The sequence below is a fragment of the Sapajus apella genome, unplaced genomic scaffold, assembly GCF_009761245.1.
Source record: "Sapajus apella isolate SASKATOON/1434 unplaced genomic scaffold, GSC_monkey_1.0 scaffold96, whole genome shotgun sequence".
Taxonomy (NCBI): Eukaryota; Metazoa; Chordata; class Mammalia; order Primates; family Cebidae; genus Sapajus; species Sapajus apella.
The window spans coordinates 3,903,847-3,928,914 of NW_022437036.1; the positions used below are offsets into that span (position 1 = coordinate 3,903,847).

General features: G+C 40.9%; 1 long non-coding RNA gene across 1 annotated transcript; it reads right to left on the reverse strand.

Annotated features, from left to right (window-relative positions):
* Positions 1 to 298: 298 nt before the first annotated feature.
* LOC116535768 lies at positions 299 to 24,780 on the reverse strand. The gene is made up of 4 exons (XR_004262347.1): positions 23,084 to 24,780; positions 611 to 622; positions 370 to 372; positions 299 to 309 (listed from the first exon to the last, which is right to left on the reverse strand). It is a non-coding gene; the product is annotated as an uncharacterized LOC116535768 (long non-coding RNA).
* Between the last annotated feature and the right edge of the window lie 288 nt (positions 24,781 to 25,068).

Genomic DNA, 25,068 nt, shown 5'->3' on the forward strand with positions numbered 1-25,068 from the left:
AAAAAAAGTCTCACCAATTTAGTTTAGAGATGTAACTGGCTTTCATTAGTGAGTCACGTGTCAGGCAGCATTCCATCTAAAGCTTTGGAAAGGAGATCCTGTAAGCTGAGCAGAAGAGATGGCCTTTACAGGCTGAAAAAAGAAATCAAAAGGAGATTGGGCATTATAAGTTACTTCCCTTATAAAGTCAAAATAGAGGGAACTTCTGTATCATGCTGGTTCAGACAAATGGGGCTCCTTCCACCTGCTTCTGGGAATCTCCTGTTTTTTGGAAAACTGGTCCATATGAGTCGGTTTGATGACATGGTACTTAGCATGGGTGTATCCATTCTGGCCTGTTGCACCTAGAACGGAGCCCATTCTAAACACTCACTCCCATTGTTATCCAACATTATTATGACTCCTATTGTCCTCTTCCTGGCTGTGGTCGCAGACTTTATGGATGCTGGTTTGCCAGCACGTCAAGAGCTAATCCTTCTCACAATGGCAAGCCCACATACTCCAAGGTTTTACAGCTGAAGTGTAAGCTTCAAATTCCAATTTTCTAACTTACAGTAACTCAGCTCTGTCATTTCATGGTCAAGAACACAGACTCTGGCATTAAACCCACCCTTGATGCCACCTGCCCACTGTGGATTGCTAATCCCCTCTCTCAATCCTACCTCATAGGATTGGAGTGGGGATTAACTCAAAATAATATGCACAGAGGGCTTCATGGGGAACCTGCCACCTATAAGCATTTAATAAATGGCAGCAAAGTGTCCTGTAATTGTCATGGTGATTGAAAAGCTTGCCCCTGAATGGCCAAGCCATTCTGCCACTATAGGCATAAGAAGCCAGCTTATATTCAGAACATCATTTCTTTGATTTCAGAATGCGAAGTAACTCATGCTGAGCACAGCATGTTCAAAGTCCCTGTGATTCCTGGATTATATCACTGCAGACAGACAATGCGGGAAACCACAAATAATCAGCAGACACTGGGGAGCCTGGAATAGGCACAGGAAGAGGTAGGGGGGTTCAATGTTTCATGTCACTGGGTTAAGAAGATAAATTAGTTCAACCATTGTGGAAGACAGTGTGGCGATTCCTCAAGGACCTAGAAATAGAAATTCCATTTGACCCAGCAATCCCATTACTGGGTATATATCCAAAGGATTATAAATTGTTCTACTATAAGGACACGTGCACACGAATGTTCATTGCTGCACTGTATACAATAGCAAAGACCTAAAACCAACCCAAATGCCCATTGGTGATAGACTGGACAGGGAAAATGTGGCACATATACACCATGGAATACTACACAGCCATCAAAAATGATGAGTTTGTGTCCTTTGTAGGGACATGGATGAACCTGAAAACCATCATTCTCAGCAAACTGACACAAGAGTAGAAAATCAAACACCGCATGTTCTCACTCATAGGTGGGTGTTGAATAATGAGAACACATGGACACAGGGAGGGGAGCACTACACACTGAGGTCTGTTGGGGGGAAATAGGGGAGGGACATTAGGGAGTGGGGAGTTGGGGAGAGATAGCCTGGGGAGAAATGCCAGATATAAGTGAAGGGGAGGAAGGCAGCAAATCACACTGCCATGTGTGTACCTATGCAACAATCTTGCCTGTTCTTCACATGTACCCCAAAACCTAAAATGCAATTAAAAAAAATAAAAAGAAGATGCACCAGCCTCACCTGATGGGCTTTGCCACTCTGGCCAGATTGCCTCCATGGCTAAAGCCCTCTCTACCCTTCAGAGAAGTTCTGAACCAAATTTCCAGTATTTGCCAGTGGGATTTATACATAGCCAAGCTGCCTGGAGCACAGCAAACCTTATTTGAATGACACAACCTCATCTTGGAGTTGTTAATAAATTCACCCAGATCCCAGCTAGCCTTCTGTCTTCCTTCCTAGCTGGCTCTACCTCTCTCATCTGGGGAATTCCATGTTTTTCTAGTTCTTAAAGCCCTGTTGAAGCTAGTGTTTCTAAATTCTGCAGGAAAGGGAGGCATCTCAATTTGGCCTCCCAATATTGTTCATAAGTGAACACTTAGGCCAGGGTAACTTGGATATCTTCTGCCCTAAAGTTGCATGTGTAATTGAACTCAATTTTTAAAATTACATCATGTTTCTGCATAGAGGAAAGGCACCAGCTCCCATTACATGATGCCCCATTATGCAGTAGTCACACATAACGTCATCATGCTAAGCTTTCAGCATAGTGTATCTTATGCAATCCTGGAAGGAAACACCTGTAGAATACCACTCAGCAATGAACAGGAGTGAACTACAGATGCATGCAAAAACCTGGTTGGATTTCAAGGGAATTACCTTGAGTGAAAACAGCCAATCCCAATGAGTTACATAGTATATGATTCCATTTATCTAACTTTCTTAAAATGGCAAAATTTTAGAGATGGGAAGCAGATCCATGGTTGCCAGAGGTTAATGGGGAGAGAGGGTGGTGTCTGTGGCTATGACAAAGTGGCATGAGGGGCCTTGTGACGAACACGCTCTCTTTCTGGACTGAAGCGATGCTCACAAGAATCTACACGTGGCATAAAATTACATGGAACTAAATATCCACATGTAGGGAAGGAAAAGTCCCTTTCCCTCACCCATTGCAAGGGTCTTGACTGACAACCCTGTAACAAAAGGCAAATTAGCAGGAGAAAGCATAACACATCTATTTTTATAAAGGTTAACGTGACACAGGAGTCTCCAGAAATGAATATTCAAAGACCCAGAGAAAACTGTGTATTTTTATGCTAAGTCTGATGAAAAATTTAATTTGTGGAGAAGTAGAATCAACAAAATGGATATGATCGAACAGTAATAAGCTGCGGGGACCTTCAGCAAGGCCAGTTGTTCAGATTCTTTTCTGTGTTTCTGCAAAACATCTACCCCACCCCACCGCCCGCACTGCCCCCCGCAATGAGGAAGGACAATGAAGATCCTCAGGGGAGTTGGGAAGAGGTAAGAGTGACCTTTCTAGATGTCATGGCTCACATTGAGGAAGGATTCTAGTTTCTAAAACCTGTTTCAGGGAAGAAAGAGGGACAGAGACAGAAGGACAGAGCAAAGTCAGAAGCCTTCTTACTTCTGAGGCCCTCCTGTCTCTTAGGGTTCAAAATACTCATGAGTATGGTATGCCAAGGTACCATACTCTATCATGTTCTGAGTCCAAACATGTACACACACACACACACATACATATATACACACACACTACATATATACACACACACATATAAATGGATGTGTCTTAGGACTGCTATAACAAAGTACTATAGACTGGATGGCTCAAAAACACACATTTTTTTTTCTTTTTTTTTAACCAGTTTTAGAGGCTAGAAATTCAAGATCAAAATGCCAGCACAGCCTGGTTCTGGTAAGGGCCCTTTCCAGGCTGCAAACTGCCACCGGCATAGAGAAAAGAGGGCACGAGAGCTCTCTGGAGTCCCTTTCATAAGGGCACTAATCCCATCCATAAAGGCCCCACCCTCATGTCCTACTCACCTTCCAAAGCCCTATCTCCTAATACCAACACCTTGGGAGTTAGGATTTCAACGCAGGGATTTTGAGGGGACACAATCAGTCTATGACACGGTGCACATTAAATTCGTGCCATGTTAATGAAGTCAGTTAAGTGAGCCAATGCCAACATTCTTGTCCTAATACTGTACCCTAGTTTTGCAAGACTGGGGAAAGCTGAAAGAAGGGTATGCAAGATTTTTCCATGTTATTTCTTACAACCGTGTGCAAAGGACTGTCTGAAGCAAGACAAATCTTTTGCTGAAAACACACAAAAAACTGGATGAAAAATATGTACAAACAAGGCGAATTTTACCTGATTATGTTAGTTTCAAGATTAGAGAATGGTCCACCAAACAAAGACAGATAGTCCAAGATCCCAGAGAAGAGAAAAACGTGTTTAGATGAAGCCGGTATTCTACATTGCTTTCACTTTGAGGTTCATCTAGTTTGCAGGTATTATGGGCAAAAGGCTGAGAACCTGAGCAGGAAGCCAAGCATGAAGTGGGAGCTAAGCAGAGCTGCTGGTGATTTACAGGCATGGGAGATGAAGGTTACATTCAAGGACATAACGGATAGCAGGACACATAGATCCAAGAGCTTGGAGGGAAGGCAAGCACTGAGACACAAGCCAGCACTCTACTCTGCTTTTCCCCTTGAGGTGTTTGCCAATGTGTAAGTGGGGACTAGTGAAAGGTTAGAAAGGCAAGTACAAAACTGTTCTAGATGTCAGAGGAACTAAGCATGGCTTTCAGCAGTCTTACAGTGCTAAAAACCTAAAACTGGAGTTCAGAGGTATACCTGGGAAAAGGAACAAGTAGAAGGAAAAAGACCCTGTCTTATGGAGCAGAACCCCAGTCCTGAAGTGATCAAACAAATTCTCATTAGCTTGAGTCATTTTCCCCTAATATAACTGCTTGATATAAACTCAAATAAAATAAAATTCTTCTCTAGAAGATTATAATACCATAGAGAGGCTCTGCACCATTGTTCAAGCAAAAGTTCAAAAATAAGCATGCATACCATGAAATAAGACATAGAGAAAAAGCAGACAACAGAAGCAGATCCATAGATGATCCAAACATTACAGTCATAAGGTATGGATTTCTTAAGAACTATAGTTAACATATACAAGAAAATAAATAATAAAATGGGAGTTTTAGTAGAGAATTCGAGTCTATAAAACTGAAACTGGACATTTTAAAACTCAAAAATGAAATAACCGAAATTATATACTCAGTAGATGAGTCTAACAGCAGATTAGATAGAACTAAAAAGAGGACTCATGGGCTGGATAATAGAGTAGAAATAAATACTGAAGTGCAAAAGGGGAAAAATGACAGAAAATACACATGTGATTATAATACTGAATATGCGTATTAACTACAATCCACAAAGAGATGGTGTAATAAAGGTGGAAAGAAACCCTATTTGATAAAGTGATTGTCAAGAATATTTTAAAACTGCTAAAATTATAAAACTATATATTCAAAAGTGTTATGAACCCTAAGAAGGTTAAATAAAAAGAAAACCACACCCGGGGACATCTTAATGAAATAGAGAATCTAAGACAAAGAAAAACTGAAAAGCAACCAGATAAAAAATGCCTTTATCACAAAGAAATAACAATAAAACAAACAAGCAGGATACAGGGAAAGCAACAGTTCTTTTCTCCTCTCTTAAAAGAAAATAATATTTAAAGACCATGTGATAGTAGCCACACTAGATACTTAAGGAGAAAAGCCACATGAGGCATTACTCTCAGAGGTGTAAACAGCAATAATGACAGCTAACTTTTCAACAGAAATGGTAGAATCCAGTAGAAAAATAAAAATAGACACCTTTAAAGTGGTTTAAAAAAACTAATATCAATCCTAGAATTCTATGCCCAGTGAAAATATTATTCAAAAGTAAAGATTAATAGAGACATTTCCAGACAAACAAAAATCAGCAGCCCTAAGATATTAAAGAGGTGCCCACAGGTATAATACAATGATCCTACACAGAAATCTAGGAAGATACAAAGAACAGGAAAATGTATGTGGATATATGGATCTATATCAAGTATTGTTGAGAGTATTGAATCATAAGAGTGATGCTGTCTTGTGGTGCTTGGAATATATACGGAAATAAAACATACCGATAACACAAATGGTAAAGAGGTTAAATGAAGTTAAAGTGTTCTAGGGTAATTGAATCGTCTGGGATGTGGTAAAAGTGCTAATTAGATTAGACAGAGGCACTGTAGTGACTCAAGAACACATGTTATAATTTCTAGTTTAATTATTTAAATAATAGCAAAAGAATGTATAACAAGGTAAAAAGGGAGGGATATAAAATCATGAAAAGCATTGATCCATATAAAAGGGAGCAAGAAAGGGAAGAACAGAGAACAGAAAAAACAAACAGCAAAATGATGAACTCAAATATATTAGTAATTGCATAACATATAAATGGATTAAATGCTCCAATTTAAAAAGCAAGAATGTCTGATTAGATATTTTTAAAATCTATGATATGAAAGAGACACATTTTTACATAAGGATACAAATGGGCTGAACACTAAAACATAGGAAAAAAGACATGCATACAGTAATCCAAAACATGGTGATTTCCTATGCTAATATGCAAATCAATTTTAAAGAAAGGAACATTAATATAAATAAAGGAGGATGTCTCACAGTGGCGAAAGAATCTATCAGGGAGATATGATCATTTTCAACTTGCATGTACCTAATGAACATACATTCAAAATATATACGGCAAAACTTGATAGGAATGAAAGAGGAAACAGGAAATCAACAATGAGTATATAGATTTTAACATACCTGTGTAAGGAATTAATAGAATAAGCAGACAAAACGCCAGAAAAACATACAGAAGATTCATGCACCCTGACTGACATTCCTGAATTAATTTACATATGTAGAACACTTCACCCAACGCTGTAGAATTTGCATACTTTTAAAATACATGTAAAACATTTTACCCACACATACATCAACATACCAATGATATATCAACATGTTAAAATGTGTGGTATGCAGCTAAGCCATGCTTAGAGGAAAATTCATGGTATTAAATGTGTATGTAAGAAAGAAAACAGCTGAAAGGTCACGGGTCTGACAATCAAGCTCAAGAAATTACATTTGGAAAACCAAAAATCCTGCAGTAGAATGAAAAGAATATAAAGGCAGATACAAGACATATTCAAATAGAAAACAAGGCTGGGTACAGTGGCTTATACCTGTCATCCCAGCACCTTGGGAGGCTGACACAGGAGGATCGTTTAAAGCCAGGATTTCAAGACCAGCATGGGCACAGTCATTATTAAAAATTTAAAAATTACACTGGAGCTCCTAACCAGGGCAATAAGCAATAAATAAATACATAAATAAATAAAACCTGAAAAGGAAAAAATAAGACTCTCATATCTAATACTACATAAAAAATCCAAAAGAATTCATAAACTAAATGAATTATTAAGAGAATTCAGCATCACTGCTACATGCATGTCAACACACAAAAGTAATTTCATTTTAATGCCAGTAACAAGTAGCTAGAAACTGAAATGTAAAGAATAGTATTTACGATATCAGTAGAAATGTATAATAGCAAGGAATGAATCTAACAGAAAACCTGCCAGATTTCTATAAAGAAAAACAGAAAATACGAAAGAACTAAGTAAATGGAAGGACATATCATGTTCATGGATTATAAGCGTTGCTGTTGGAAGGGTGCTAGTTTTCCTCAAGTTGATGTATAGATTATAAGCAATCTCATAAAATCCCAGGTGTTTTTTTTAGACACTAACAAAATGATTCAAAAATTTACATAGGAAAAAAAGCGAAATTAGTACCAAGAATGCCTGGAAAAAAATCGCAGAGCTACAGGTCACGGGACCAAAAGCAGGGGCTGATTGTGGAGCCACAGTCAGTGAGATGGTGTGCTTGGTGCAGGCACTGACCAGGTTTCTCAGCCAACGTCACCACTACTGACATTTGGGGCTGGAAGCTTTTTATTAGACAATATCCTGTGTGATGTAGGTTGCTTAGCAACGTCCCTGGTCTCTACCCACAAGATGCCAGTACAGCCCCTGCACACACTTGTGACAACAAAAAATGACTCCAGAAATTGCAAAATATCCCCTGGTGGGGACAAAATTTACCCCCAGTTGAGAAGTACTAGAATAAAGAACAGAGTCAAAAAATGAAAAATGAGAAACAGACCATACATAGCGTTCTTTGATTTATGACAAAAGAGATGTGGCTTCACACTATAGGCAAAGATCTATTCCAAAAGCTTTGGTGCTCTAAATCTGAAAGGTGAAAATTAAAATGAAGTTTCTAGATAACAATATAAGACAATATCTGGCCAGTTATGGTGGCTCATGCCTGTAATTCCAGCACTTTGGGAGGCCGAGGCAGGGGGATCACCCGAGGCCAGGAGTCAGAGACTAACCTGACCAACATGGAGAAACCCCATCTCTTCTAAAAATACAAAATTAGCCTTGTGTGGCAGCACATGCCTGCAATCCCCGCTACTTGGGAGGCTGAGGCAGGAGGATCACTTGAACCCAGGAGGCGGAGGCTGCAGTGAGCCGAGATGGTGCCATTGCACTCCAGCCTGGGCAACAAGAACAAAACTCCATCTCAAAAATAAAAATAAAAATAAACAAGACAATATCCATGGGCTTGGGGAAGACAGATTCCTTAAATATGGCACATAATAGCACAAACCATAGAAGGAAAAAGATGACACTGGATTTCATTAAAATTAAGAACCTCTGTTGATCAAATGACACGTTACAAGATTTAAAAGGCCAACCATAATGTTGGAGAAGGCATTTCTAAAACAAATATCTGACAAGGACTACTGTCCAGAATAGATAATTAACTCACACTATAAGAAAAAGGCAGACGACCCAATTAAATATGGTAAAGATCTTGAGACACTTCTTAAAAGAATACAACCACATGGCAATAAACACAAGGAAAGGGGAACTTATTAGTCATTGGGGAAATGCAAATTAAAGTCACAAGATCCTACTGTATCTCTTTAGCTAAATGAGCACAATGGGAAAAAAATAGCTAAAACGAAAAAGTCAGACAAAACCTAGTGTTGGTGAGAAGCTGGAACAACAGAAACCCTCCTATGACGCTGGGGGTGTTCCTATCCACACAAACGCTAGCAAATGCCTGCTAATACTACCCATTGGCTCCTCCCTGCCTTAGTGTAGCAGATAATCTTGGTGACCCGCCTAGGTCATTTTATGAGCCAGGACACCAGTGTACCAGCTCCTGAGAGTGTTAGCTGCTGAGGTCCCACACCTTTTCCAGAGAGTGATTTTGCTGATGGGTGCCATCATACATACAAATACTGTACACAAATGCTTCACAATGTTATCCCCACCCCTCTGGGGTGACACACAGCCAATGCCTGGCTGGTGAAAAGGTACCAAAGCCCTCAAAGGATCAATGTTGTGGTGCTGGTCACTCCCCAGAGTTCCCTATGGCATCAGTCCACCCTGGACTCTACCCAAATCCATACATGGCATAGCTTCTCCCATGCCCTCTCCTCCTTCCCTTGCTTCCTTCCAGTTTCCTCCTGAGGGTATCCTTTCTGTAAATCACTGGCACAGTAAGACCGATTTCAGACTCTGCTTCTGGAAAATGTGATCTAAATTATCTAGCAATTCTACTCCTAAACAGAATTCCACTCAATAGAAATATTTTTATGAATCCACCAAAAACAGAAACAAAGATGTTATAGCATCGTTTTTTATTGTAGACATCCCAAATGGCCCTCAACAGTATAATTCATAAATCATGACTACCTCTTCAGTGGAATATTACTTTGCAATGAAAATGAACACGCTACAACCATACACAACACGGGTGCATCTTCTAAACATAATGAGTGAAGGAAGTCCAACACAAAAAGAAAGCACACTGCATACATATTGTATAAAAAGTTCAACAATCAGAATTAATTCCCAATGATAAAACTTCTGATAGGGATTAGATTTTGAGAAGGCTATCATTGGGAGGGGGCAGGAGTATGCCTCCCAGATGCTGCTAACCTTTTTCCTTCTTTGAGTAGGTAAAGACTCATCAACTACACAAAGTATTATTTACGTATATTTATGTATGTATGTTATACTGAAATAAGTATAAAGAGATCATATTCTTATACATCCAGTAATAAATTATACAAATGTGCTGCTTGCAGAAAGTCTACTGATAATTTTTTATTGATTTTCTTTCTTGTGTTTTATTATTCTTCGGGTCTCTTTCTGCTGAATAAGGTAAACGTATTTCAACAATGTTTTCTCTACTTAAGTTACCTGTTAGTCCAGAAGGAACTGTATCCAGATTATTCCTAAAACCCTAAACTTCCTGATTCAGTTACCTCTGGGGCTTTTTCCATCTAAATCAATCACTCAATGATTATTGAGCACTTACTATGAACCAGGCACTTTTCCAGGCTCTGGAGATGAAGTAGTGACGGAGCCAGGTGTGGCCCCCTTCCTCACGGACACTACAACCTCCGCAGGGACTCACACCTCACACCTAGAAACTAATACCCATCAATTCACTGGGAGGCCCTTGGAGAACAATGGAGAATGTTTATGCAAAACACTGTGATGAAATAATCTTTTGAGATAATGAAAGGGCATGTGCAATGTCCTCAGCAGTGAGCATCCAAGATGGAGACCAGCATGGCCACACCTGAACTCACCAAAACCTTCAGAATCTTTGTGCCCCAAAATAAAAGCACAGGGAAGTCTAAAATGTCTGAGATTGAATTTCCTGCCAACCTGCCAGGATATTGCTTGAGAGTCATATTTAATTTGGTCTTTTAAAAAATAAAGAAATATGACATTTCTCATCTTCCTATGCATGTGGATACAAATCCTTTCTCACCCCAAGGCAACAACAGCAGTAACAATGAGAACTGCTGATCAGAAAGTCACAGCCTGGAGGGGCTGAGCAGGAGACACAGAGCACCAAGGAACACAGTGGGATGACTGGGAGTAAATGTGGGTACTCGGTGGGTCCCACTGTCCGGTGTATCTCATGGAAGTGCTGATGTCCAATCCTTTTTGACCATAAAAATGTCAATTTCACAAGGTTTGTCCTAATATTCCTAAGCACTGAGCATGCTCTTCCATTGGTCACTAGGGAGCTCAGTGGGCTCCCTCTCAGCCACCAAGAGGCTTTGTTCTGGTAGAAACACCTCAACTACCTGACTGACACCACAACCACCTGTTCCTGGGCCAACAAGACTCAGACAGGTCCAAACTGCATTCTCTACAGATGCCTCTAACCAAGTGAACGGTGTGACTTCTTTCAAATGATTAAATGCTGCCCAAAGATTATAAACTAAGCACAGAAGAATGTCCCATTTCATTACAGACAAGGACTTCTGGATGTGGCTCCCCCAAGAGCACAGCAGTCCCAATGCCCATGCCATGATGCATTTTTATGCCCAGCTTGTAAGAAGAAGATATTCTTACCAGGAAGCGGAAAATGCATCCAAGTTCCGCCTCTCTCTTAATAAGATGAAGTCAGTTATATTAAACAGAAAAGTACAGTCAACCTGGGCTATTAATTAGGAAGATCTAAACAAATCTTTTGCCCTTGCTCCCTTGCAGTTGGAAAGTCAAAATGTATATTCATTAAAATTAGGTTCTTAGAGGGTCCCCGCTGTGTTGATGTCAGGAGGATTTATCTATACAGTACTTCCCGACGCTTCAAGAGAATCATTCTAACGGTGGGTTTTGCATCTCTCTCTTAAGGAAGGCCTTCATGCTCATGCAATTCAAATCACCATTCAGCTGTCTGTAATTTCAGTGACAACTGTCCCCATCACACATACATGCACCACTAATCAAAGATTGCAGCGCAAGCCTAGCGGCTGGGAAGATGTGCCAGAGAAGTGGCAGGCCTAGGGATTCTGCAGAGCAACGGATCTTAAACCGAATGCAAGAAGATCTTGTTAGCTGAGTTTACATGCACTCAACCCCAGCTACAGGGTTGTATAGGGAAGAAAGAGCTGTAGTCACCTAGAAACATTCCCCTATAAATGACCACGAGAAAATTAGCCCCTTTCAAATGTCCCCACCCACTCACCTGGAGCTCCTGTCCTGGTGCATCCCAGCACTGCCTTCACAAGCCCGTTCCGACCATGTTGTCAGCACCTAAAAGGACAGGATAAACTGGTTTCAAAGGAAATGTCAAGATCTCACAAATGATGTATGCTGTTATGAAATCGACAACTGTGATTTTGGAAAACACAGAGTCTTGTGCAGAGGCAAGAGGATTCTTCGGCAGAGTCAGGAGCTGAAAGAATGGTGGCAAGGCAGACATTTTTGAAGAAAAAATCATTTGAATTAAGAAATGTTCTTGGCAGAGTGGTTATAGCATCTTTGTAACAGGCAATTAAAACAAACCAAAGGCCTATCAGGAGGGGAATGGAGAAATAAATGATAGTACGTGCATAGCAGGAAATAGCTCACAGTAATACCAATGCGTGAGCTGCAGAGAACCCGCCAGGATGAGACTCACAGATGATAGACAGGCTTGGTGAAAAGGTAGACGCAAAAGAACTTGTGATAACAATTCCATCTCTGTGAGGTCAGGGAAAAGGGAAAGCTAGCCTGAGTAAGGAAAGTCAGTACAGTGGTGACCTCCGGGTGGGGAGGAGTTAATAACTGCAAAGAACCACGCGAGAAAACTCTGGGTGGTAAAAACGTTCTGCATCTGCATCTGAGGATGGCCACATGGAAGTACCCAGAGGTAAACGTTCACTGGGCTGAACACAGAAGACATGCACTTTGCTCAAGTAACACTTGACTCTAACTCATTTCCACATAAAAGTTTAAAAAATATTCTTGCAAAATTGATGAAGCCCCTGAATGACTCTCCAAAACGTCCTCTCCCTGATGGTTCTGTGAAAGTCAAGCAGAAAGAGGAAGCTGTTTTATTGTGCTGTCATACAACCTGGCTTGGAAAATTCTACAAAAAATCAGCACTGGCCAGTCACAAAACGACGACCTTGTGTCATTTCACTTGTACAAAGTACCTAGAGTGGTGGAATAGACAGGGAGGGAAAGTAGACTGGTGGCCGCCGGGGCTGCGGGAAGGGGGAAGGGACAGTTATTATTTAATGCGGGCAGAGGTTGAATTTGGGATGATGACAAAGTTTTAGAGAGGCATGAGGGTGATGACTGTGCAATGGAAATGTTTTCAACGCCACTGACTACATGCTAAAACATAGTTAAAATGGGACATTTTATGTTACATATACTTTACCACAATAAAACAACTGGGGGAGAAAGTCAACTTGGTTTATTATTTCTCTATTTTCAAATTACCTTGTAGTCGTGATTATAATGTAAACATTAATTATAAGATCAACGTATCTTCCTAGTTTCATTATTTTGAGATGAAGTTTCAATCAAGTTTGGGTTTAGGGAGGGATGTTCCTTTTACCACTTAATAATAAAAAGCAGTTACCCACTGTAAGGAACTCACTCATGAGGACTTTCTCTGGGGGTCCCGTATCTTGGGATCACAAGGACCTTCATGGACATGATTAAGAAGTTCAAGCGTTCTGCCAAGATTGTATTCAAATTTCTTTTTCTTAAAATGTATTTGAACTATTTTCCCATAAAAACCTGTATAATAAAGAGCAATATGCTTAAATGTCATGTATACCAAATTATAACACAGGTTAAAGTGTTTTTGTGCAGAACTTAGAATAAATTCTCATGCAATTTTCATGCATAATTTGATTTCCTTAAACACGTTTTACTGGTGAAGAAGCCCGTAACTCCGCGTTGTGCATTTAATAATTCAGTACTTTTCCCATTTTACTCACATAAAATTATCTAGGCAAGCAAGCTGATGCAGCACACGCATGCCTCTCTGAACCGCGTGCCAGGCAAGACTGGGAAGCACCTGTGTGGGGCGTGCTCCAGTGTCACATGCAGTCCATCTACATGTATGATCCATGTGCGCACACGCAGTAGATATAACAACAATAACGCTTGTCACTGAGATACCAGCTAAAGCCTGTGCAGAGTGGCCATTTGGTAACAGCCCCATTCTGAGTACATTAATTTCCACGATCTCATTTTAAATTATTTTCATATTTTATATCAAATCCTTAAAACCATCCCTCAAAATAGATCATATTATTCTTGCATTTTACAGAGGGAAAGGATAAGGCGAGGGGGAGTGAAGTCATTGGCCCAAGGCCACACAGCTAGTGAGTAGGAAGAACTGAGAAATAGAAGTGTTAGGAGCCCAGAGCCTGGCTTCCTCACCACCGCACTAGGCCCCTGTGAGTGCACATCACACTGAGGTTAAACCTTAGTGCATACAGATATTTCAGCACTTGAAATTTTAGGGTGCTTCTTGTCTGATCTTTCTACTTAAGGAAAGAAATGTGGGCTGTTACCAGATATTGTTGGCAATGCTGTAGGGACACGCAGGGTCCCACAGGTTTGCTACTCCATTGCTGTCTTGACATTTTTAATAACTTTTGAACAAGCGATCCAACTTTTCATTTTGCATTGAGTCCCACAAATTATATGCCAGTCCTGATAGTTGATGATTCGATTCACGTTGGAAAATGTTTCCTATTGCTTCTCTTTCAATCACACTGATTAGTGTAATTGATGAGAGGAAGGTAAGGTGTTTAAAACATCTACAGTTTTTACCTCTATACCAGTGTGAAGCCTAACGTTCTTAATATTCTGCAAACGAAACAAAACACAAAAGCAAATTTGACCTTGAAACTAACATAAGGTGCAAACGTCCTCTGCCCCCTCTGTGGTGGGCACATGGTTCTGTCCTGCCACAGCTGGTACCCCTTCCCCTGGCCACAATCCCAATTTTGTTTATGGTCTTCACCTCCCCATGCTCAGTCCTGGTACATGTGCAGCTCTGGCCCCAGCTCCTGGAATGGAGCCTGGGACAAGCTAATCAACTCAGCGCATTCCCAGGCACATGGTCCAGCTCAGTCCATCCAAGTGACTCTCTGGACTTGGGTTAGCCCTGGCTTTCTTGGCTGGGTGTGAGGAGTATGGCCATCTGGCCACTATGAAGCAAGAGCAGGTCAGAGAATGGAATCAACTAGACTAGGTAGCACTGGTAAGACTGAGATGGTTGTTAAACTGCCAAAATACCTCAACACTTGCTGGCAAATGGCCACTGCCCTCAGGCCCTCCAAGTTCTCCCTCTACCACCTGTCATCCCAGCCCCTCCCCTGGTCCTCCTGTATCTCCCTACAACGCAGCAACCGAAGAAGTAAAGCTGGCACAGCAAGGGTCTTCCAGAAGTCACTCAACACTTCGGCCTGTGTTCCTTCTGATTCCTCAGTGCCCGACTGCTAAATAGTTTGAATATCTCCCCTGGAGCCACCTAGAGGAAATGCAGCAGGGAAATGGAGGGAGAGACACCAGCTCCCATGGAGGGCTTGGGCCCGTGTCAGCCTGCCCCAAATGCAGGCCTTGCTCTGTATATCATGGGAGGCAATGAATGACACCATGCCTGGGCATTTGGGTTGGAAATCCTGACACTCGCAAGCAAAAGAGTTTTAAACAATGCAACCCCAGTTTCAATGGTGATGCTCTTCTCAGGTTCAATTTTCTCATTGGGAAACGGCTGAGTCCAAACTGTAGGTCAAGAAATGTCCAAGATTAGCCTAGACATCTTGCCATGTCTGACAGCAAAGTCACAATCAGCCTGCAGCAGCCCCCGCTAGCCAGAGATAATCACGGTCCATTGAAGTAGATCAAATGTGTTCAAACCCATGAGTTCATAATACCATCCTCTACCTTGAAAACAAAAAGAAAAAAAACAGCCCTTTGGTCATCTTTGGAGAATGCCAGGAAATAAGGTTATTTTGAAAATTAGTAAATAAAAGGGGAAAGATTTAAGTTTTTATCCTTAATTTCCTATACAAACTATACCTCAGAGTAACCAAGGACTCGAAGTGGAGGAATTATTCTGATAGAGATGTTCCATCAAACAAATGAGAAAGAAATGATAGAACAGGAGCATTCTAATATTGTCACACGTATTGAATTAAGGTCTATGTAATGATCAACAGTGGTTAATCTAATCCCTCTCTTTCTTGGAGAGTCGTTCAAGGGCTTCATCAGTTTTTTCCCTTGCAAATTAGAGGGGTGATCGGCTGCTGCAGGCTTCATCTTCAACTTGCATTGTTCCTTCTTAAAATGAGTTATCCATTTGCAAACTGCTGATTTCTTTGGGGCATTGTCCCCACACATGTTTTTGTAAAGCATCAATGATTTCACCCTCTTCCACATAAACTTCACCAAAAACCTGATGTTTCTTTTTGTTTCAATTTTAGCAGAATTCATATTACTCTGATAGGGGCTCTTTGCAAACTATTGTCTTATCCTTCTTAGTGCTTCAAACTAGATCCTATTCAGACATGTTCTAACAAGTTAGTATGAGTTCATTTTAGCGTAAAAATGGAAAATTTTCAAAAAAAATTAAAAACTTTTTGAAATCCACACATAGCTTATATATTTTCCAAGATTTTTTGAAGCCATTTTGTATATTTAATAAATATAAGAAAAACTAAAAGAAACCATCTGTAAAATGTTAAAATAACCAACTTTATGTATCTGCTGCAACTTCAACACTTACTATTCCCTGATAATCTTGTTTTATGGGTACTCCTGCCCACTCCCTCACTAATATTTTTAAGGTTCACATATATCTCTAAGAGATAAAGATTCTTGTTTTTATACATAACTACAATCGTATTTAAAATATGAATAATTCCTCAATTTTTTCACTATCTAGCCAGTGTACAAATTTCCCCAGGTACCTTATAAATTTTTCTTTTACATTTAGTTTGTTCAAATCAGAATCTAAATAAAGTCCATACATTGCAATTGGTTGATAAATTTCTCACTATTTTTATGTGTAATTTTTCCTCATCTCTTATAATTTACTTATTTATTGGTCCTGTGGAGTTTTTCACAATCTGGATTTTAATGCTTGATTCTCTGGGGCTGTTATTTTTATTTTTTATTTTTTTGGAAACGGAGTTTCGCTCTTGTTACCCAGGCTAGAGCGCAATGGCGCGATCTCGGCTCACCGCAACCTCCACCTCCTGGTTCAAGCAATTCTTCTGCCTCAGCCTCCTGAGTAGCTGGGACTACAGGCACGCGCCACCATGCCCAGCTAATTTTTTGTAGTTTTAGTAGAGACGGGGTTTCACCGTGTTGACCAGGATGGTCTCGATCTCTTGACCTCGTGATCCACCCGCCTCGGCCTCCCAAAGTGCTGGGATTACAGGCTTGAGCCACCGCGCCCGGCCTGGGGCTGTTATTTAATGTTCCTCTGTTCTCTGTGCCTCTGTAAATGGTTATGGCTAAAGGTTGGAGGAAATTCAGAATAGAAACTTTAACAAAAATATTTCGTAGGTAGCATCAAAGGGTACGTCACATCTGGATGATTATTTTCTTCTTTTTGAGTGTGTGTATGTGAGAGAGACAGAGAGACAGAGACAGATATGGGTGGGGAGAAGGACAAAGGGAGGAAAAAAAGGTAGACAGACGGAGATGGGAAGAAGAAACCAAGATGTGCCACAATTAAAACACACGCTCAACTGGATTTCAAGGATTCACTGCAAAAGAGAAAGGTGGAATATCCCATTACATGTGTTATATGGGCAACATGTCCAAGTAATAGTATTTTGGATATATTTGGTTAATAAAGTATATTGTTGAAACTAATTTCACTTTTTTCTTTTTGTGTTTTAATAGGACTACCAGAAAAGCTTAAATTACACATCTGACTTCTATTATGTATCTATTGCATGGTGCTGCTCCAGATAAGCAATGAGTAAAGCAGGTATATGGCGTGAGCATTTAATTTATTATCCAAAGTGGGACAGTTTGCCAGTGCCCACAGCCATTCTTAATAATCACACTAGAACAACAGGCATAAGCCAGGACATATGCTTACCTCGCTAATTAACCAGTAAATGTGATTGTTTGAAACGCAGCAGAAATAAAAGATTCCTCTTGTAATTTTAACTGCTCTGGAAGGAGTGCATGCCCCATTGAAGGGGTGCCTTGCTATCTGCTGTGTCTTCACGAATTCATTGTTAGATTGGCGTGTGGACCTTGCAGAGGTTGCAAATACCCTGGGAGTTTGGAGTTTTAGGAAAAATCTGAGGGAAGAGCGAGAAATAAAGAGTGAATCAGAGGAAGTCCCTGGCAAAGGAGAGCAGGTGTTCAAAGGGCATTTTAAGAACAGCATTACCTAACTATTCTACTTGAAATTCTTTTTTTTTCCTCCTTAATCCAGTATAAGCTTTCCCCCTCATTCTCACCATTCTTATCTCTAGTTTTTTTCTTTTTAAGGTTTCTGCATTCATACACATTGTATGTGAATAGGGTCAATTTATGACTTGTAAAGAAAAGGATTTTTTTCCATCCAGCTCAGCATGGGGCAAAATAGCTCACAGGCAAGGCAGGTGTCCCTTGGGATGCAAAGAAGCCATGAGAATGAGCATCCACCTTCTGAGCCACCACTCACCCTGCCGCCCACTAGAAGAGAGAAATTTCAGTGCAGAGTTCTTCCTTTCTGAGTATGTAATAGGAGCTGGTGCTGACCTTGTCTATGTGTTTCAGAGGGCCAGGAGGTCCCAGCCAACATCAGCAACATGATAGTAAAGGTCGAGTCATAATGACAAAATAATACTCTGAGAATTATTCAGTAGTTTCCAACTACAATCGCTCTTCCTTCAGAAATGCATAAGATTGGCATTTATTTTGCTCTAGAGAGAACATTCCTTATTAGAGCAAAGTGAAAATGAAAGCAACAATACCCAAAAAGAGGCAGAAAATGAAAAGCCACAAGCTTCCACTGGCACAAAGGATGCAATTTCTCTTTGCTTATTTAAGAACAACTGGGAGGCACCAAACACCCCATAAAGGGCTGGCTGTGGACTCACATGTTTTATCTCCTTATTACAACATCACTGTGTGTTGCTGAAAATGGCCAATTCTGTAGCAAAGAATCATTCCCAAGGGCAGCATCTGTCTCATTGCTGTTGACAATGCTTTGGAAATAGCACTGGGTTTCTTTCCAGATTCCTCAGACCTCTGCCCAAGAGGTGACCTGAGCTGATTCTCACAGAATCCGTAGAAAGAAGGTATTGGCATAATCTAGACCCAAATTCATGCTGCTCAACTCAAAATCTGTGTCCCTGAAGAGGAGTGAAGTAGGTGCCCTCTCCTCCTGCCCACTGCCCTGATAATCCACTGTTTAAAACTAGGCATCAACCTTGGAAACATTTGCTGGTCCAGTGCTCCACGTCAGGCCATGCAGCACAGTCCGGGCAGGCTTCACTGCAGCTTCACAGTGCTAACAGGTAGGCATGTTTTATTACCCTCACTTTACACATGAGAAATGGAGACACAGAGAAGTGACGTAACGAATGTGGCCAAAATGGAAGAGCACATCGGAAAAAAAGCCACGTCTCCTGACTCCAAAGGGCAAGGTTATAATGCACACGGGGCACCCCCCAACACATGTGCCATATGTTAATTACCCATAAATCCATGTGAAATATTCATTCATTCATTCGTTCACTTAAACTTGATTAGAGGCTTCCAGCTGCCCTGAATACAAAAATAAATAAAATCTGGTCCCTGACTTAATTCAAGAAATTCACCATCTGGTTGAGAATAATTTTGGAATGCAAAGGTCCAAACCCCCATTAATTTGTTTTCTGATTTTGAAAAGTTCTTATACTGGGTTTACCCATATTAGGTTTTTGCATTTTGTTTGTTTTCCCTGAGCTTGGAGGCAGAAAGACCTGCAATCAGACACTATATTTTTTCCATTGTTTTATTTCCCATTATATTTTGGATTCAGGACCCACTTTTCTGCAAAGCCTTTCATTTGCATCTGTATACTATAAATATGCAAATCCCAAACAAATATAGGAAAGTAAAAACTCAGCCAAACCAGCCACTTGACATCAGGGTAGTTTACTGACTTCTAACTTTCCTATTAGCCAGTTTGTATAGAACACACATTATAAAGGGCAGTTTAGCCTAAAATGAGTTTTATTTTGCCTGTTCAGTGTTTTATTTCCAAGTGAATCAGTGTTTTAAAAATAAAAAACATTGCATAAAAATCCAGATTTCTGGTATTTGTTGAAAAATTGGAAATTCCCAAAACAAAACACTTGGCCCACATGCCTCCATGGCCACAAGGGCTAGAGCTGAACAGTGGTTATGCTTGTTAGTGGAATGCCCATTCCAGCTCCCACAGTCCCACCACTCGCTGCTGAATCCCCGTCCGTCAGACTCTGTGCACCAATTGTCATCCAGCACTTCCCTTAGACAGTTGTTTACTTGTGCTGTGTGACTGTTTCTGAATCTATATATTTATCCAAATATGTAAAATAACACTCAAGCTGAAAGGGCCTTCTATGCAGCCTGCCATGCTTATTTGCCTGACTACCTTATCTCTATAGATATGGCTTTGACCCACAAAGGCCACCCTTCCTGGTTTGTGAACGGGTGCCTTCCTGCTGTGTCCTCACATGATCTTTCCTCTGCGAGCTTGTGGAGAGAAAGTCATCTCTGGTATCTCTCCCTCCTCCTATGAAAACACAGTCCTATCAGTGTAGGACCCTACCCTTCTGACCTCATGTAACATCAATTACTTCCTTAAAACTTTACATTCAAATACGGTCACATTGAGGGTTAGGGCTTCAACCTACGAAGTTTAGTGGGATGCAGTCAGTCCATAACAGTTCCCAAGAGCAAACAGAAAACAAGCCCTTTGCGTAACATTTAATTTTTTTCTCATTGACCTAAACAAGTCTTCTGGCCAAGCTCTGAGTCAGTGTTAAGAGTGGACCACCCAAATGTCAGGACACAGAGAGGCATAAACAAAGGAGGGGCTGTGGCAGCAGCAATCCACTGTGCCCAGACCAACTTTCTTCAACTGCTGCATTGTCTAAATCAGTGCATTTTAGATCCATGCTGTGGCGGTTACTGTGGTTCCCATCCCACAGCTGATTCTCATCACAGGTTATTTTAAGAGGATTATGGGATCCCTTTCCCTTTCCAATGACCGATGGGGACGTGGGCACGGACCCAGTACCAGGAAAAATGGAAATGTCTGCTGGATTTCCATATGGAAAAGGTTTCCAGGCTCTACAAAAGAAAGGAGAAGAGAAGGATAATGCGTGGATCAGCTGTGGCCACCTTGCCATCCATGGAGGAATGATGCCAATCCCTCAAAGGCAATGGGAGCCCTGAAAATGCAGATAAAGGCTCCAGAGCCAGGCAGCCGTGCCTGGACCCCACTCTTACCCTGGGTTTCTTGTTACACAGCACCACGAATATCCTTGTTGTTTGGATTGGTCTGAGTCACTGTGTTCAGTCGCTTACGGCCTAATGCAGACCAACAATGGAGACACTGATTAGATTGGCCCACCCATGTGGAGCCAGGGAAGTCGCACGCATTTCATGGGGAGCCCTGGATTCCATGTTTATGTTGGTGGGGTGGCCTGGGGCGGCTGCTGTCTCAGCTTCCTCCACTGAAGAAGTAGAAAATGTCTGTTCTATAACCCCACGCATGGATTTATGATCAGATGAAATGACGCATAGGAAAGCATTTCAAGCTGTATAAATTGTCAAACCAATGTAAAGAAATGAGAAAACAGCATCTTTAAGGATGAAAGGATTGACAGCTAATAGCTAGAATTATGTCATATCAACAATCCATCCATCCAGTCAAGTCAGTAAGAGGACTGTCAAACTTGTTTACTGTTACAGAGACCAAAACAACCACACATTCTACGACAGACCTCCGCCTATAATTAACCTTTCAATTAAATAAAGACAGCCTTAGCATTGTGTGAGTGCTAAGAATGGTTACAGGGTGGAGGTACTGGGGAGAAGCAGGTGTGCCTCAGCTGGGATGATTCCAGCTGCAAGAAGCCAGCACCTAGAAATTAGTAACAACATAATGTATTGGCTCAACCGTAGGGCATCTACCTGAAGATTTCAGGTGAGGTGTCATTTAGTGGCTCAGTGACATAGCCAAAAACCCAGCTTCCCTTTTCCTCTGCCCTCTGCCTTTCATGGTATTAGTCCTATATTTACTAATGTCCAGAGAGTAATTGATAGAAGTGTCCTCAAGGAAGATCACGCTTTTGGTCACTGTACTTGACTGTGTAAAAAGCATAAGTTCATTCAATGAAAAAATATATCTAATTTTTATAACCTGTTTCAAGATCCCTTCATTTTTCAATGTATTGGAAGCTTCGAGAATTGACAAGCCCCTAGGCTCCCTCAGTCATGAAGAAGTCCTGTTTGTCCTGATACAACCGACGATTGGTCCTGAAGCTACTTGCCCGAAAACTTTCTTCCTGGAACACAGCCTGTCTTCATCTCGCAAACGCACGCTTGAATATCTACATTTATTGAGATGGGCTGAAATGACCCCACATCAGACTCCCGCTTTCACTGCAGACATACAGAAATGTTGGTACTTGCAAGGCTAGCAACAGGCACAAACTCTACACATCTCCCACTGAGATTTGAGAAAGTAAATAAAAGAAGAAAAACCTGTTTACATTAATTTACTATCACCCACTGTGGTTGGAATGCTCATTAGAATCTGGCATTTACAAATAATTTTAAATTTGCCCAGGTCTTCTAATCCTTCTAATGAGTTATTTCCCTGCGCTGCCCATAGATGTTAAGGCATCCATCAGTCTTTACAGCCACGTAAATATTTTTGTGCTTATTTCGTGGTGAAAGTTGACAGAGAGCTTGGTGTCACAATGAAACTGTGTAGAAACCAGAGAAGGCTAACAGCTAACAAGCATAAGCCATATCCCCAGGGTTTTGAACCATGGTCTGGTCTTTCTCAACTCAATTGAATATGTATTCCTTTACATGAGCAAGCCAAATACCAAATGGAAATGATATTAGGCATGCAAAAACATCAGCGAACCTCAGTCTCTAGTCAAGCTGAAAGAAACAGCAATCAATTAAGCTCACCCAGCAATCAATGCATGAATCTATTTTGTCTGACATCATATATCCTGACAATCCACAACTAAAGACTAAACAAACTCACCCATTTCAGAGATTAACACCTATCGCCCTTAGCTGTAAGGAATTTGGGAGCAAAAATCCTAAAATTGCATTTTACTCTATTCATTCTATCAGTAGGTCTAGGAATGAAACTCCATTTACTGAAAAACATAAAATTCCTGACCTTTCACTTTGTAAGCCCTCTTCCCCATTTTCTTTGAATTAATCTGATGTGTAAACTGTTATACGCAGATCATCCCTATTAGACACCAGGGGTCATGTCATTAATATATCTGCATCCCCAATGCACAGCAAATCATACAGCATACAGTCAGTACTCAATATATGTGTGCTAAAGTTTGATGAGACTTCAGAATACCCACCTTAATAAACTCTTGGCCATTTGAACTTCCTATCTTACCTTTTCTCAGGTGGCTGGCCATGTGTTTGTGACTGTACAATACTCATTCTTTGACCAAACAGAAAGTTCTAGAAACAGAATTCTTCACATTTTCCAAGAAACCTATTCTATCATATAACCCTTTTAAATGTAAAGCTAGATTAAATAAGTGTCTGTTGTATTTTCCATTGGGGTAGATGACTAGAGCAGATTCATTTAATCATTTCTAAAATCTCAAAAAATTACAGGTTGCTTTTTCATAGGAGTTTTAAAAAGTCAGTGATCCACCAGTAAATGTACATCTAATCATTCCTGCCTTTGCATCCTCAGAGAGAAAGACAGATGGACAGCTCAATATTCCACATTCTCTTCAAACTGCTCCTTCTTTTACCCTCAAATGCAGAACCAAAGCTTCTATCAGCATCTCAAGTCAGCCTTGCTCTAGTTCCTTTAGCAAGCCTGGAAATGGTCAGGCTAGACAGAGTAGCAATTAATATTCCAAAAGTTATTTAAAATTTCACAAAAGATGTCTGTTGTGATTTCTGTCTGCCCAACATTCATCCCCCCTTTTCCAGGCTGTGGAGTCAGTTTCCATCAAAGAACTACCTTCTGCCATTTGATGGATGAGAGATTCTGCCAAGTGTGGCTTCAGTGGTGGGCCTGGGACTTAAGCTTGGCCAATGGACAGCATCCCCCTGACCAGGTGATGTGTTTAGGGCCGCAATTGTAACCACAGCTAGGCTAACAAGAGCCTTATTGCTCTTTATAGCAGGGTTGCTAAACTTGTAAGGTGAGGCCTGAACCTCCTGTTGACCACCTTCATCACCAGGTGGGAACACAGGAGAGTAGGAACAGATACCTGAGGACACCATTTACGCACCTGGATCCACCATGCCTGGGACGCTGGCTTCTGGCTTTTCCATTATTTGACACAATAAATTCCCTTTTAAAAGGAAAATGAACTTATGTTTTGAGCTGGATTTCAGTAACTAAAAGACTATAACAGAATTGTAGGGCAGTCCAGAGAAATGTCTTTTTGGAAAAATAGATGAATTAAACTTTGTAAATAAACTAATTAGAAGAGAAACACAGTCTGGGCTATTTCAGTACAATCCTTTTCAACGTACTCAATTTAATCTGATGTCTTAAAGTTACAGACACCAAGGAGGTGTTCCTCTGTACTGTCATTCTGAAGCCACCCCTACTCTACAGTTAGCCTGGCCCTATATCGTACCATTAAGTATGCGTGGGGATTCATGCCCTAATTACCCAATAGTTGTGCTGAAGCCTTGGTCTTAAGTGTCCCATTAATATTTCTCAGCCACGACAGATGAAAGTGCTGAGAACATTATACTGCAATTAGTGGTTGACCCATGAAAATAGAATTATTCTTTGTTGCCACATATAATTGATTCAAATACTTCATATTATTTCTAACGTGTCTGAAGCTCTCGGCTCTCACTGCTTCTCTGTAGAACAAAAGGTGATTGTTAGTTATTTCCCTCAACCTCACTTTCCCACAAAATCAGAAGGATCTTTGTGTTTTTCTTTCATACTTCGAGTTTTCTGCTCTAGTGATATATGGCTGACGTGAGATCTAAATGTTAGCATATCTCATGTGTGGTATAAGCTGCTTTGGATCAACTTCATTTAACTCAATTAATTCTATTACGTTTGAAGGACAAATTTGGAGAAAAAAATGGAAAGAAATATAGAGCCAAGGCCGGGCGCGGTGGCTCAAGCCTGTAATCCCAGCACTTTGGGAGGCCGAGGCGGGTGGATCACGAGGTCAAGAGATCGAGACCATCCTGGTCAACATGGTGAAACCCCATCTCTACTAAAAATACAAAACATTAGCTGGGCATGGTGGCGCGTGCCTGTAATCCCAGCTACTCAGGAGGCTGAGGCAGGAGAATTGCCTGAACCCGGGAGGCGGAGGTTGCGGTGAGCCAAGATCGCGCCATTGCACTCCAGCCTGGGTAACAAGAGTGAAACTCCATCTCAAA